Source organism: Anabrus simplex, chromosome 1 (assembly GCF_040414725.1).
Source record: "Anabrus simplex isolate iqAnaSimp1 chromosome 1, ASM4041472v1, whole genome shotgun sequence".
Lineage (NCBI taxonomy): Eukaryota > Metazoa > Arthropoda > Insecta > Orthoptera > Tettigoniidae > Anabrus > Anabrus simplex.
The window spans coordinates 1,558,619,603-1,558,633,754 of NC_090265.1; the positions used below are offsets into that span (position 1 = coordinate 1,558,619,603).

The 14,152-nt window shown below is 39.3% G+C and overlaps 1 protein-coding gene and 1 long non-coding RNA gene across 8 annotated transcripts in view; both read left to right on the forward strand.

The window, feature by feature from the left end:
* The first annotated feature begins 3,112 nt into the window (after positions 1–3,112).
* LOC136858517 (uncharacterized) overlaps positions 3,113–14,152 on the forward strand; it is a 207,712-nt gene continuing 196,672 nt past the window's right edge. For 3 of the 7 annotated variants that reach the window (XM_067138114.2, XM_067138117.2, XM_067138119.2), the window contains exon 1: positions 3,113–3,219. The gene's annotated coding sequence lies outside the window, so the exon portion shown is untranslated. Of the gene's footprint in view, positions 3,220–3,291; positions 3,314–3,794; positions 4,710–14,152 lie in introns of those variants that run through there. The other 4 variants (XM_068225580.1, XM_068225581.1, XM_067138116.2 and 1 more) reach the window with 4 other exon arrangements.
* LOC136880570 (uncharacterized) lies at positions 10,604–14,067 on the forward strand. The gene is made up of 3 exons (XR_010860949.2): positions 10,604–12,543; positions 12,664–13,062; positions 13,930–14,067. It is a non-coding gene; the product is annotated as an uncharacterized lncRNA (long non-coding RNA).

A 14,152-nucleotide genomic window follows, 5' to 3' on the forward strand; every position in this document is an offset into this window, starting at 1 on the left:
TCACACTATTATTTATGACATAGTCAAAGAGAAATTTTAAATAAGGCACTATGTACCCCCCATTGTCTTTAATACCTCCCCAGTAATTTGATCACTTCCTGCAGCTTTTCCTTGCTGAAGCAGTTGGATTTCTCTGAAAATATCTTCGTTTGTGAATGAGAAGCTTCTTGTTTCCCTCTGTCTCTCTCCCTCTCTATCTTCTGTTTCGGTTTCCAACTCTTGACAATCATCGACTGAATCTCTAAATTCCCTACTAAATAGGTTTGCTTTCTCAGTATCTGTTAAATAGTGTTCACCTCCTTCTCCCACCATTGTAGGAATTTGGACTCCTTTTCCTTTTTGATTCCTGATATATGAATACAGCTTTTTCCATTTCCCTTTGTGGTCATTACCCTCTTGAAGTATGCCATTCATATAATTCTCTTTTGCTTCCTTTTTCACTCTATTCAGTTCCCTCATTAGCTGTTTTCTATTTTCTCTACTCTCCCTACCCTCTTTGATTTTCCTGTTTACTATTCTACATTTTCTTTTTAATTTTCTTATTTCCCTTGTATAATAAACAGGGTCTGAGGTCATTTTACCCTTCTTAACAGGTACAAATCTCTTCTCTCCTTCCCAAATAATTCCTTTAAATTTAGCCCAAAGTGTATCCACGTTACTCCCTTCACTTATCCAACAACTGAATTGTGATTTAAGGTAAGTCCCAAATTCATCAACTTTAGTTTTTCTGTACAGTTTCTTGTCTTGTGTAACCCTCTTATTAAGCCTTTTTGGTACGAGTCCTACATCCATTATTACAGCCTTATGGTCTCCTATTCCTTCAATTACCTCAGTTTTATCAACAATTTCCCATGGTTTAACCAAGAATACATCTAGTAAGTTATTGAGACGAGTCGGTTCTTGTACTACTTGTGTAAATCCTCCCTCCCAAATTAACTTATTTGCCAGTTTCTGTTCATGGGCTTCACTTGCAGCTCCTTTCCATTCAACTTCAGGCAAATTTAGATCTCCCCCAATTATTACCATATCATTATTATTGTTTTTATGAGTATAATCTATTATTTTTTCAAAGATTTCCATGTCTCTTTCCTCTCTTCCAGGCCTGTATGTTCCTATAATTCCCACCTCCTTCATATTATCACAAACTAATTTTATCCCTAATATTTCATCCCTGTCATCGGTAAACCATTTATGTGAACAGTAAGTTTCCTTCACCAGAATAAACACACCCCCTCCCTTTTTATCTCCTCGGTCTCTACGATAGACTGTGTACCCTTCTGGAAATACTTCTCTATTACCCACCCCTTCTTTCAACCACGATTCCACTCCTATCACCACATCAGTCTCATAAGATTCCATCAATGTACCGAATTTTAATTGTTTATTTACTACACTTTGACAGTTTACCAAGAGCAATCTCAGACCCCCTTCCTCCCTAAAACTTGACTGTTGCAATTGGGTAACTTGAAATTCCTTACTATCCTGAGTTTCTTTTTCTAGTTGACTGAGCCAGCTTGAAGTACAGCTGGCTCTTTCTACTAGTTTTCCTGGTCAGTATTATAACTCAAGGGAGTTGCCTGTTTTACAGTACATATCTTAAGATTAATAAAATCTAGAACAATATTTGCTATCTTTCGTTTACCTGAATTGTTTAGATGGAGGCCATGTTTTGTATAACAGTATCTCTCAAAACTGCTGCATTCAATAACCTGAGTATTCCGAAAATGTTTACAAATTTTAACAATATCTGTATTGACCTTGTCCACTTCAATGTTCACACACGAGTCTCTACTCAAATCATGCCTGTGGGGCACGTTCACTACAAAAACGTTAGTGTGGGTCAGCTTCCCTAGTGTATGTTTAAGTTCAGAAATAACATTCTTGGCGTCGTCGCGAGCTACGTCGTTCGTCCCACCGATGATAAGCACTGCATCGCCGCTCCCGAAGTTCCTAGTTGCTGCTTCTACGTTTTCCACAACACTGCTGATAGAAGCTCCTGGATATATTTCTCCGGTTGCTGCTATATTCTCGTCGTTAATCACTCCCGCAATTCCCCTTCCTTGGCTATCACCAAACACAGCTACCTTCGCTGATTTAGGCCTAACTGGGTCTTGAATCTGAATTCTAGGCCTAAATTTTAAACTCGGCACGGCAACGGATCGCGATGATTTGGTTTCACACGCGCGATCACTTTCTTCCAGGATTAAATTATTTAGGGCAGAAAACCTATTTCTAATGTTTATTTCCGGAAATTCAGTTATAGATTTCTTCTTAGCCGGCCATCCACGAACTACTTGACACCACGTGCTCGAGTTTGTTACTTGTACCGGTATATCACTCGAAGAATGGTCAGTCCCAAATTCTAGCGATCGCAGTCTTTCTTTTAATTCTTGATTTTCAACTTTAAGAGTCTCATTGTCCTGTTTTAGAATGTTTATAATTTCTAATGCACTTTTATATTCCTCATCGACTGTTTTCGGTGCTTCGTCAACGCCGTCCCCAACAACAACATTCCGAACACACTGCTCACAAATCCAGTGAACATTTTCATTAGCTTTTACGTCTCTAGGGCAATTTCCGCACTTATAATGCCACCATCGATCACATGAATCACACAACATTCCATTTTTCACTAATTTTCGACATTTTCCGCACTTTTCGTCACATTTTACGGTTAATTTACTCGGAGAATAAAACACTACGTCGTCATTACCGGGCGCCATTTTGAAAGAAAGATAAATATAAAATATAAAAGCCAATATAACGTCAGCAACATTAAATTGTTTACGGAAATTTCCAGTTATAACAGATGCTAGATGACTGTCAGTAAGTTCAGTTTATGAAATAATCTGGCACCGGTATGATATAAAACAATTGAACAATCTTTTTAGAATTCCAGGGGGGGGGGGGGGGGGGGAGTGCCCCCTTGCGGGCGCCCATGTGAAGTTACTTCGACATAGTGATGCAATACTATAAAACTCACAGGGACTGTTGGGGAGCGTATGTTGGCAGTAGTGATGTTCAAACCCGCTGTGTGTCGTTGCATGTGACGCTTGATCCTAACTGAAGGTCGGACTGGACAACCAGATAAGATGCGTCATATGGTCGGCAGTGCAGTTTGGTGCAGTTGGTGATGAAAGCTAGTATTATGCGCGGCCTTCGAGTGCAGCACATTGTTAGAGTAGTTTAGTGGAAGTGCTCAATAAATCTGAATACTGGGTATGTAATGACAAGCTCAAACCATCATTGACAGTAGTATTTGCAAATGAAGTTCAGTGTGTAGTGTACGGTAAAGAACAGACTACCTGCATAGGTTAATATTTTTCTAAGCTAAATGATGAATATAATTATTTTTTTTTTAAATACGGAAATGAGTTCAGTTAAGTCAGTAAGGCGACCGACTGCGTGAGGTTAAAGATATTATAAACTGCAACTGCAACATAGGCTACTTGTGGTTTCGACTTTCCTTGCAAGTTTACCTACATTTCAAACCAATAGCACGTGCTGGCAAGCAAAAACAAATATCCATTCTGATATACACATGATGTTCTTCACATCCTAAATACAAATATGTTCTTGTAAACATCATCATGTGAAGCCGAGAGCTGACGTCACTGTACACAAGGAACTGGGAAGCTGAAAGTATCTAGTTCCAAGGTCAGAATGTGGCGTTGACGAATCTGTAAGTAGGTAGTGTGTCTGCTGGTATTTCAGCACTAGGTGACTAGGAGGAAAGCTACTGTTGCTTGCCTTCCTTCGAGCAGTTTCGGACGTCTTTTGATCCCCTTCGCTGTTTTATTTCATTGTTTGAGACTGAATCAAGTAGGCCTACCGGTACCGAACCTCTTAGGTTTTCTTTACAAGGATACCGGTACGGTACCGGTGCATGAAACATTCGAAATCATGTCGAAGATAAGTTCTTCTTTTACACCGGAGAAATTGCTGTGATACCGGTACCTACCTAATACTATGTTTCAGAGTTTTGGTGAATCACTCCTTAACCTAAATTCCGAATAACTACAGATAGGCTAGACTATCATACCGGGGTACTCTATTTACCGTACTACAGGTTCCATAGTAACACAGGTTATCAGATAGTAAGTAGGCCGTGACTCAAATAGGTACCGGTAGCGACAGTTCGAGAAATTAAAAAAAAAAATTGAAATCGATGTCGGAGTTCAGATTAAAGAGGTTCTCAGAAGATGTACGTCGTGGTAGAAATTCAGTAAGGGTTACATTACTTTTATAGCATGATAAGGATGTACTGTAATATGTTGGAAATCTTAAGTGGGATACCTTGTAGAGGAGAGATGTGTTTACAACTTATCACGCGCCATAGTCCATCGCCTAACTACGTTCCAGCATTGGGTGAGACACAATGGGATATGACGTCACTCGTAGCAGTGAAGTAAATGAATTCCGTTGCCGTCGTGTTTTAAACGATTAGGTATTATTACAAAACAATACATTTTATAAGTAATTTTTTTTCTAGTGGCTTTACGTCGCACCGACACAGACAGGTCTTATGGCGACGATGGGATAGGAAAGGGCCGTGGCCTTAGTTAAGGTACAGCCCCAGCATTTGCCTGGTGTGAAAATGGGAAATCACGGAAAACCATCTTCAGGGCTGCCGACAGTGGGATTCGAACCCACTCTCTCCCGGATGCAAGCTCAGCAGCGCGCACCTAACCGCACGGCCAACTCGCCCGGTAAGTAAGTTATGTTAATGTTATTGTAATGGACAGCAACTTCATATTCTTGGGATGGATATCTTTTTTTATTTTTCTTCTTCTACCGCTTTTCCTACGCCTGTGGGACGGGGGTCGCTGGTGCGTAATGTGTTGCTCATGTATTTTACCACTGGATGCTCTTCCTGATGCCAACTCTATGTGGAGGGATGTAATCATTATTGCATGTTTCTGTGGTGGTTGGTAGAGTAGTGTGGTGTATTGTCTGAATATGAAGAGGAGATTGTTGGGACAAACACAGACACCCAGTTCTTAAGCCAGAAGAATTAATCAAACGCAATTGAAATCTCCGACCCAGTCGGAAATTGAACCCAGGACCCTCTGAACCATAAGGCCTCGATGCTGATCATTCAACCTAAGAGTTGGACATGGGACGCAGGTCTCTCATTGCTTTAATTAGTTTCCTGTGCAATAAAAGTAGCCCCATAAAGTTAATTTATAATCGTTAGGTTCTTCAGTTTGTCAAAACTACTTTATGAGTAAAGAAATTGATAAACTACCTGAAAAAATAAAACATACGATAATAGCATTATACCTGAAAAAGAAACAACTTAATTACAGTAATGTTTTAGTTTCAGCAAAGGGAAGGGAGGAGTTGAAGAATTATTTTGAATTTGTTGATTCAGAGGTCAGAAATAATGAGACATGTAGCAACGAGACAGCTCTCTCTAGGACCTGCTCTAGAAGGGCTGAATAAAACCTGGAGTGTTATTAATAGTTATTTTCTGTTTGTTATATTATGTTGTATGTTTTCTTTTTCAGATAAGTTCGTTTGTAAATTTGTTTATTCATAAATTAGTTTCAACAGACTGAAGACTGTTGTCATTTCTTGATGGATACAGTACTTTTGCATCCATCTCTTGGCATAGGCCAGAGTAAAGTGTAGCTTCCACTGAAGTCCCAGTCAACATCCATGGCTGTGACAATATGGAAGTTGCTCGGGTATGGGTAGTGCTGAGTAATGACATTCAGAGCATGACTAGTACATCTGAGTGTTCTGAAAGGTGCTGCTCATAGGGTCAGTCGTGCTGCAATAGTCTTTCTGACCCAGTGAGGAAAGCAATGGCAAACTACCTCACTCCTCATCTTGCCTAGTATGCCTCATTTTGGTTCTGCCATTGGTTTTTGGGGTTTCCTTATAACCGCATAACCTTTGGTGGTGCTATTTGAGGATCCAACCAGCCTCTGGGCTGATGGCCTAACAGACAGACATATATACTATTTGCTTTACGTCCCACTGACACAGATAGGTCTTATGGCGACAATGGGACAGGAAAGGCCTAGGAATGTAAATGAAGCGGCCGTGGCTAAGGTACAGCCCCAGCATTTACCTGGTGTGAAAATGGGAAACCACAGAAAACCATCTTCAGGGCTGCCGACAGTGGGGTTCGAACCCACTATCTCTCGGATGCGAGCTCACAGCTGCGTGCACTGAAGACTCTTAACAGTTATAAAGTAACCGAGTCAAAACTGAAAAGAAATGGTTTCAAATATCACAAAACTTGTAAAGTTATATGTCTGTATGTGTGTTGGAGAGAGCAAGCCTTTAAATGCAACAATAATTGTTAGTCATGATAATGACAAGCATATGGAGAGAATTATCGATATCATAACTCTCCCTCATCACTATCATAATTAGTCCAGTAGACTTGCCTCCAAGATTCCCCTTGGTACGTTTGAGAATCACACCAATGTAGTGTGCAGACTGGAAGGCTCTCTGACTACGTAACGTACATTAAGTGCATGAGTCTAACCGAGGTGACCAGACTTCTGAGAGGCCAAAGTGAGTACGATTGTCAGATTTGTTTTGTTTTTCTTACAAAATTGTACAAAACTATTTCAATCCTCCTAGTCAAACAAACCAAACCCCTTGGCACTGCAGCCCTTGAAGAGCCTTGGCCTACCAAGCGACCGCTCCTCAGCCCGAAGGCCTGCAGATTACGAGGTGTTGTGTGGTCAGCACGACGAATCCTCTCGGCCGTTATTCTTGGCTTTCTAGACCGGGGCCGCCATCTCACCGTCAGATAACTCCTCAATTCTAATCACGTAGGCTGAGTGGACCTCGAACCAGCCCTCAGGTCCAGGTAAAAGTCCCCGACCTGGCCGGGAATTGAACCCGGGGCCTCCGGTTAAGAGGCAGGCACGTTACCCCTACACCACGGGGCCGGCTAATCCGCCTAGTCAATACTATGTTTTACGTCCAATTAGGACTAAACTTCACACATAAGTAAACATGTTTCAACCCAGCATTGGGTCATCCTCATTAAGACATATATGATGAATTTGAAAAATAGGAAGACAAGAAAGGAATTTAAAATAAGGTTGTACAAAAGTACAGAATATTTTTTAAAAAATGAGGAAGTTAAATGTGAATTAATTAGTTATGAACATTTTTCTGTACAATAACATCGTTAGGCAATACCTACTACCTCTGAAAGTATGAACCTGTTAGATCAGGGTCAGCCAACTGCGTGTACGTGTGATGTCAGGTAACACGTCACACACAGTGCTCGGGCAGCGAAACGAAGTACTTAGTACTGTAATTGAGAAGTGAATGTTAAGAGGGGCGTGGGGAAACACAATGTCATTCGTAGGGGGAGGTCCAAGGACTGCAGGTACAATGCGGTATGTGTAGTAGATATTTCTCTCTACATATTTTATTGTAACGTATCTTAAGAGTTATAAAGAAAGTTTATTTCTACATATACAAACTAAACTTGTTTTCTGTCGGTGCATCTTCGGAACCAATATTGAACAAATAAATATAGATCTTCCCATAAAGATAAAAAGATCAGAGGTGTAGGTAGCTTGTCGCACCATGATGTGCCCGGTTCATCCATACTTATGTACTGTACTGTACCACTACCACCACCACTACGTATGGCACTGGACGTGTTTACTACAAAGCAAGGCTGTCTCTTCCTCTCAATCTACGACAGCGCCTCCCCACCTTCTGCGCTCATACATCACACGGGCCCTCTTACACCACACGCCAGCCAGTTGGCCGACACTGTGTTAGATAGTACCACCCCTGTTTTTGAGATGTTTTGGCAGCTGCAAGTAATTTAGCACCGAGCTCGATAGCTGTAGTCGCTTAAGCGCGGCAAGTATCCAGCATTCAGGAGATAGTGGGTTCGAACCCCACTGTCTGCAGCCCTGAAGATGGTTTTCCGTGATTTCCCATTTTCACACACCAGGCAAATGCTGGGGCTGTACCTTAATTAAGGCCACGGCTGCTTCCTTCCCACTCCTAGCCCTTTCCTGTTCCATCTTCGCCATAAGACCTATCTGTCTCGGTGCAACGTAAAGCATCTTGCAAAGTAATTTGGTGTTGTTTTGGCTTTCCACTTGAAGTTCAGCTTTTATCAAGTCTGCAGAAGACTTGTTTCCAGGGTGTAAAATCAGGAAAAAGAATAGTGTTTATTTCAGTCAGTACCTGGCAGGGGAGGGGGTATATAATTCTCCTGTAAGTAAGTGATCCCCTCCCCCAGAAAACTTTAAATTTTAACTCTTTTTATTTGAATTCTTTTGTTATAACAAGAATGATAATCATTAGAAAGTTACTCCAGTCAACTGAGATGTTTATGAGAGACTGTCCCTTTCTTAAGAAGGGCCAGGCGAGGTGCGATTTGTCCTGATTTATTGCTTTATTAGTGGAACCTTCCTCTATCAGGGCTATGTGTTGACTGGACAAATTTTTTCAGTTATTACATTTTTTAAGTGAATATTGTCCTATTGACTACCTATTGGATACACACTGTCTCCAAGAAGTACAGGAATGGTGTCAGCTCAAGTTACTTAGAGCGATGACGAGGAAGGACGGCTTGAAATAAGTTATATTTTTTCCTGGGTTTCAGATGGACTTGCCAGAGTGGAACATGAACAATAGGCTGTAGGTGCAAAGTTACCACTGCTATGTTGTTTTATTGCTCAAGGTCTGACGGTCATTCTGTTATTTCTATACTACCGTATGTGTAGCCTATTATTGCTCATATTTTTATGAAAATATGCACAGTAAAAATAATTTATTTCATTAACATAATATGTGTTCTACATTTTCCTCATTTGTAATGAAAGAATCTCCCCGGGTGATTTTAGTTGGGAGGAACCTTTGAGATAAAATCGTTGGTGAGGTGGGGGGGCAGAAACCCTCCCTTCCTCCTGCGATTTTTCATTCTGCTTGTTTCTTATATCTGATCTCTTAAACTTCATTAAGTAAGTATTTCCTTTAAGGCAGATCCTACAGCTTCCAGTAATGTTATGGCAGTTGGCAAAAAAGAAAAATGGGCATTTATAAAAACAAGATTCTCTTCTAACTCAATGCCTGACAGAATATTTTGTACTGTTTGTATTGATGCAGCTTCATTCGAGTCCAATGAATTAACAACCTATACTTGTATGTGCTGAGCATAATACAAAGCTGCGTCCAGCCATGTTTCCCATCGTGTTAACCACTGGCGCAGGAGGAAGTGGGATATTGGGTGCTGTTGATCTAAACAACTTGACTCTTGAAGGAGATTTAACAAAAATTCTTTGAACAGGCCACAAATCGATCTACCAATGGGAAAGAATTGCGTATTGTCTCAGCAATGCGATTAAGAGCATGTGCCAAACAAGTTATATGAATTAAGTTAGGAAAAATGCCTTTCAGTGTTTGTCCTGATTTTACCATATAAGTACCTGCATCGGTAACAGATAAAAGTAGCCGGTTGTATTTTATTCCAAATGGCCATAATAATTTTAATGTTTCAATCAATCAATCAATCAATCATTCACTGCTGATCTGCATTTAGGGCAGTCGCCCAGGTGGCAGATTCCCTGTCTGTTCACATCCATCACATACTGCGTTACAGTTACAATGTTAGTGGCTGGCAAATCACACACATTAAGAAGATACGGTATCATCTTTTGTTCCTTATTTAAGGCGCCCACAATTACATTAGCAATAAATCGGCCCTCAGAATCAGTGGTTTCATCAATAGACAACCACACAAACTGATCCGCTAATTAAATTTGTAAATTTGACAATAAGTTATTGTAACAACGTCCTACATAAGACTTACGCAATGTACTTGCTTCAGGCACGTTATTGAGTGTATTTGGCAAGAAAATGTTTTAATGTGGGGTTATTAATTTTATACAAGGAAATATCAGCAGCTAAAAATGCTTGGCACAAGTCGTAAGAAAATTTACTAATCCTACTTCCTAAACACTCTTATAGTTGTTTTTGAACAGGCTCTTTATTTGTGAGTTTGCTAGTTAAATTCTCCTTATGTTTTGCTGTGTTTGTGTTGAACTATTTGGAATCTTTTCTCACTCCCTATAGTTTTCTCACACGCTCCACAGAACAGTACCCTATTATCTGTAGATATTAAGTTGCCTGAAAACTCCTTCTGTAAATTAGTTAATCTACAACTCGAAGTTGCTTTTATTTTCAGCATTTAAAGAACTTTTTAATGGACACTTTATACGCGAAACATAGTTTGGTCACAACCAGTTCACAACACCGTTACACGACTCGATAGACAGCTAGTCAGCAGCTAAGCACAAAACGTGAGGGTAGATGATGAAACGGGATTCACTGTGTGACATCATAACTCCTCACCACATGACAAGTTGCATCATCATGCGCAACATTACTTCCAGCATCAACCAGATGAAAAAAACTGATTAAAAATACTGTAAAAACCATTAAACTGATTAAAATATACCATATAGGTGATAAAATATTAAAATATGATGCATTTATCAAACTCGCGAAAATATGCAGTGATATGCATCATAAAAGCATGTTCAAATGACTGAAAATTCCATAATTCGTGCACATAATGTATAAGCATTCATTTTTAACCCCTAAAAGGAAACTTGCGAATGCATGAACTTCCGAGCCCTAGTGATAACACAATTCCGCAAAGGAAAGAAACTTACAGTAACTTTAAAATCACTATATTGGATTTTTTGTTCGTGTAAATTGCACTCCGCTAGCTGTACTGTATTTGTTTGCATCATTGAAATCAAAATTTTTGTCCAAGTACTTCAAATTGTTTCCATAGCACAACATGAACATTGATGAGGTAGTTAAGAAAGGTTACAAATCTCTTCACATGGTTATGAGAGTATTTAAGGGTTGTAGTAAGGATGTAAAGGAGAGTGCGTATAATTATCTGGTAAGACCGCAGTTAGAGTATGGCTCACCAGGACTACTTACGAGAATTGGAAAAAATTCAAAGGAAAGCAGCACGATTTATTCTGGGTGATTTCCGACGTAGGGTTATTGCTTCTAAAATGTTGCGAACTTTGGGCTGGGAAAACTTGGGGGTAAATAGACGAGATACTTGACTATGTGGTATGTTTTGAGCTGTCAGTGGTGAGTTGGCGTGGAATGACATAAGTAGAAGAATAAGCTTGAGTGGAGCTTTTAAATGTAGGAAGGTTCGTAATATGAAGAAAAAGTTAGAAGTCAAGAGGACAGATTGGGGCAAATATTCATTTATAGGACGAGGCATAAGGGATTGGAATAAATTATCGAGGGAAATGTTCAGTACATTTCCAAGTTCATTGAAAATATTTAAGATAAAGCTAGGTAAACAATTGTAATTAAATGTGAATATAAGACAAACAATACTCCTTCCATCTTCTTTATCTCTTCTGTTACCCAGGGGTAGAAGCAATACAGTGTGAGTATCTCAACAATAGAGGATGATATAACAATGCAGGAGGTGGAGTTAGTGGTACAAAAGATGAAGATGGGAAAAGCAATAGGGATGGATGAAATCAGTGTGGAAATTATGAAGGCTGCTGGACCTGTTGGTATGCGATGGTTGTACCAACTACTAAAGTGTGTGTGGAAACATAAATTTGTACCAGAAGACTGGAAAAAAGGGATAATAATGCCAGTGTTTAAGAAAGGGGACGAGAAAATTTGTCGTGATTATAGAGGAATCTCTTATATTACAGGTAGTTAAAATACTGGAAAGGATTTTAGAAAGAAGAATGAGAAGAAAGATTGAAGGAGAGTTACAAGAGGAGCAATATAGCTTCAGGTGTGGAAGATACAGTGGACCCAATCTTTAGCATGAGACAGCTGATGGAAAAGAACTGGGAATATAGAAAAGAACTGGTCAGGACTTTCTTAGATATAGAAAAGGCATATGATAGTTTAGGAATAAAGGCAGCCACACATGCTATGTTTGGCTTGACGGTTTGCATGCGCAAGTGAAAGTCGCAGTGTAAAAGTGAACATGTGTGTTAATAAGTCATACGATTTAGTAGGCTTGCGCAGTCTTGGGCATGGCATGATAGAAGTCTGGAGCTGCTTGAAAAATGTACACGCATGTACAAGCAAGACAACGTGCAAGTTGTAGCGTGTTTGATGACTGCATCAGTTGCAACTTGGGTTAAAACTGTGTACAGAAATGTGTGATTTGCATGTGTTACTGCGTACATTCTTATCAGAGTTCATTGATACCTACAGACTAAATATTTGTCTGTGGAAAATTAAATTAAAGGAATATTCGGATCAGAATAAGAAAAATGTAGCTTACAATTTGTTGTTAGAAAAACTCAGAGGTTGATCCCAAAGCAAATAATGAAAGAGTTATTAAAAAAATTAACTTGCTTCAAACCTGCTTCCGGAAGGAACTAAAGAAAGTGAGAGACTCAAAGAGAACGGGAACTGGCACTGATGAAGTTTATCAACCTACGGTACGATATTTTGATGAACTGTTATTTTTGGCAGATCAAGAAACCCTGTACAATGCAGGAATCAATGCAAGAGGATGACATAATAAATCAGGTAAGGTAAAAAATATATTTAGAGATATAAAAAATATATTTAGAGATATTATTGTGATATAATTAGTACAAAATATGTGGAAGCCTTTCTTTTACATGCAAGTTAAATTATTGTTTCCAGATCAGTGACGACAATATTGATGAGGTTTAAATAGAAGTGATATCGCCGTCAGCTCCATCCTCTGCGTCCTCTTCATCAAAGCATCCAAAGAGGAGTAAAAACCCCGACCCAGCTGATGTACTGCAGATTGTAGCAAGAAAACTCAAGTCGTAGGAGGAGGGAAAATATGTGACATTTGGCAGGCACATTGCAGAAGAATTGGCTGCACTTGATTCCAACATGGCAACGTTCTGCAAGAAAGTCATCAATGATGCAATTTTTTAGGTCACTTAACCGAACGCGGGAGTGTCATCCCACCCACAGTCACTTGTGTACATCTGGACTGAGGACGACATGCACTATGGAAACTCATGGACTTCTTCAAGCAGTGTCACTGGAGAATACCTGTCAAGTCTTCAAGTAAGTAATAGCATAACGTTATGTAAGCGAACATTGAAAATCACTATTACACTTAATCTATCTGGTCCTGCCAATCTACCCTGCCTTCATTATTAAAGAATTGCATGAACATATATCTTACTTCCTTTGCCTCTTGACCATAATACCTATTGAATCCTTTTTGTAGTGGAATGAGCCGTTTATTGGCTAGCTCTGTATCCGCCGCATTTATTTCTTCATGACTGAAAGGTTGTGGAGACCAATACGACGTAGATAGACGACGTAAATAGTTACGCAGACAGCAACAAGCCAAAACAACACTTTCTATACAATCTAATCTTAAATTGATTTCTGTGTGAAAAATTCTAAATCATGAGGCCATTATTCCGAAAACATTTTCCACTATCTTTCTTGCTTGTGAAAGCCAGTAGTTAAACACTTTTCATTCTGGAGTGAGATCCTTTTGCTTTAAAAAATATTTGCGCAAGGCGAATGCTTGATCTCCCACAAACGGAAGTCCGATTGTGCTCTTGTGGTTTTGGCAACTGGAGATGACCAGCTGCTAATTTTTGGTAGTTCCTTGTGTTTTCCAAAATTCCCCCATCTGAAATTCGGCCATTAGTTCCATTGTCACAGTAAATATATTCATAATTTACACTCACAATAGCCATTAACACTAAACTGTTGGATCCCTTGTAATTCCAAAAGAATGATCCACTTCCTCCAGGAGGGATTATTTTTATATGTTTCCCATCAACAGCCTCTAAGCAATGTGGAATTGCCATCTGTCTTCAAATTCTGCTGCAATTTGTAACCACTCTTTCTTGCTTGACAGGACTGAAAAATAACAGAAATACAAATATTATAACCTTTTCTCTTTCTTTTCAGGTAGCAGAAAATTATCTATGAAGAGCTGTGCACATGCACGAGTTGCAAATAAGGACTAAATTTATTTCTTACTGATGCTTATTTTTTGATAATTATAAATTTTGTATTATTAATTTGAATAAATATTATCATACCTTGCAGTAGTCTTCCTTTAGTTCCTCATAAATTGCTCTACATGTTTCTGGAATAATTACTCCAAGGGCTGACTAGAAATAGCAACAGA